Raw genomic sequence first — 2,043 nt, forward strand, 5'->3', positions numbered from 1 at the left:
GAGGCGAGGTGCCGGACGGGAAGGAGCCCCACACGGCGCTGGGGAAGCGACCACACCCGTGTGCCGCACGCTGAAAACCGCCAGCGAGCACCTGGGCCCCGAGGACGGCCGCAGCACGGAGAGAAGCGGCCATGACTCATGCTTTTGTCCGCCCCACCGGAGCGCGGCGGGGGTGGCCGCTAACAGGGAGGGGGCGGCCTCTCGGTGCACGCCCCGTCTCGATGGTTCGCGGGGGGCGGCCAACGGCACGTGGCGCACCCCCCGCCAATAGGAGAGGCCGAGACCATAGAGCGGAGCGGGGCGCCGGCTAGACATTCCCCCCTCGGCGCCCGTCTCTCTGCTGCCGCCATCTTGTCGGAGGCGTAGAGGCCGCCCGGCTACAGAGCCGGGCCCCGCCGCCTCTCCCCGCTCAGCCGCGGCACCCCCACATCCCCACTTCCCTCCCACTCGGCCGATACCATCGGGAACCGGCGACGGCTTTACCTCTAGTAGGCCCACAGCGAAGCCTATGCTGGGTACGAGGCCGAAAGGCCGGCCGCCATCTTGGGGAAGAAGAGGGACTCGCGTGACCTACCCGCACAACGCCAGTCCCTCCCCCACGTACCCTTGCCCGCCGGGTTGCTAAGGGAACCGAGCGGGTGCATGCGCGCTGGCCTTAAGCGTGGCACCTCCCCGTGGGTAGGGCCTGTGAGTGAGGGGGTGGAGTCTGCGGACGATGGGCGTGGCCTGAGCGAAGGGGGCGTGGCCCGACCGAGGGCGGGTGTTGCCGCCCCTCCCCCCTCCTTCCTCCGGGTGCGTGAGCGCGGGAGCGACGGCTGGGCCATTGGTGGGGTGTGCAGGTGAGGCGCCGAGGGGAGCCGGGCGGCGGGAACTCCTCCCTGCAGCGAGGGATGGTCCGCAGCCTCCCCTCAACTGGAGACGGGGACGAGGGCGGCCCTTTGGGTTTCTGGGTGATGTTGGGGGATGAGTACTGAGGGCTCCGGGCGGCCCTGGCGCCGGGGTTGTGGGGCTGGCGGCATCCTGCCCGCATCCGCCTTGTTCGAAGCCCTTTAGCACGCACGGTCGTCTGTAAGCGTGAAGTCCCCGTCGTGAGATGGAGGAGGGGGGTCGGGGATGCGGTTTCCTGTGTGGAAATGGGAAGAGCTGAGGCGATAAGGAGCAGAGAACGCAGCCGCTCCGCGGGGCGCCGGGCTGGGCTGCACGGCCGGAGGGCGCGGAACGCGCCGGGCTGCTCGTTGCCAGCTGCATCCAGCCGGGCTGTGTCCGTGTGTCTGTGTGGGAGCTGCCCTGCAGGAGCGAGCCTGGGAGATCTGTGCTCAAAGCGCGGGGTAGCCGCGCTTCAGTCTGCACAGATAGCTCTCCCTCATATCCTGCTGGCTGTGGGAAAGTTCCCTGAGAGAAATGGCCGGGTGGAAAGGCGAGGCGCCGGGAGGATGCTCCGGCACGATCCGGTTCTGCTTGGCGTTGAGAATTCCTGATGGTGAGCGGGGCTGGATGACATCAGCCGGCAGGAAACGCTCTGGGAGGGAACGTTTCTTATCGGAGCTGTCTCCCGAGATGGGAAGAGCCTCCCGAGGAGCATCTCCAGCAGCCGAACGCTTCATTGCTCGCACATCAGCTTACTGGTGGAAACACTGCAGATTTATTTTAGGATGAATTTTCACCGCAGAAGCGAGTTGCCTGGTTTTTATTCTGCGTACGTAATCAGGACAACAGATCTGTGTGAGTTCAGCTCCGTGGGAAACAACGGCAAATGGCTTCGATGCGTGGCACTTTTAGTTGGCTCTCCCGTCAGAAAAGCGTCTTGTAGTCCGAGCAAGGCCAGGGTCAGATGGGCAGGAGCCCAGCCTTTCTGTGCCCAGCAGAACACAGTTAACAAACTGGTGATGATTTCTGACAGCTGTGGTATTTGCTTCACTAAGCTGCTGTGTCCATAGAACTGAGCGCAACAGCCCTTAGGCTTATTAAGATGCAACTCTTTACAACTTTTTAGCTCTCAGACATCGCTTTTAAGCATCCAATTAGCTTTTTTTTTTTTTTTTT

Source organism: Meleagris gallopavo, chromosome 11 (genome assembly GCF_000146605.3).
Source record: "Meleagris gallopavo isolate NT-WF06-2002-E0010 breed Aviagen turkey brand Nicholas breeding stock chromosome 11, Turkey_5.1, whole genome shotgun sequence".
In the NCBI taxonomy this organism is placed as follows: domain Eukaryota; kingdom Metazoa; phylum Chordata; class Aves; order Galliformes; family Phasianidae; genus Meleagris; species Meleagris gallopavo.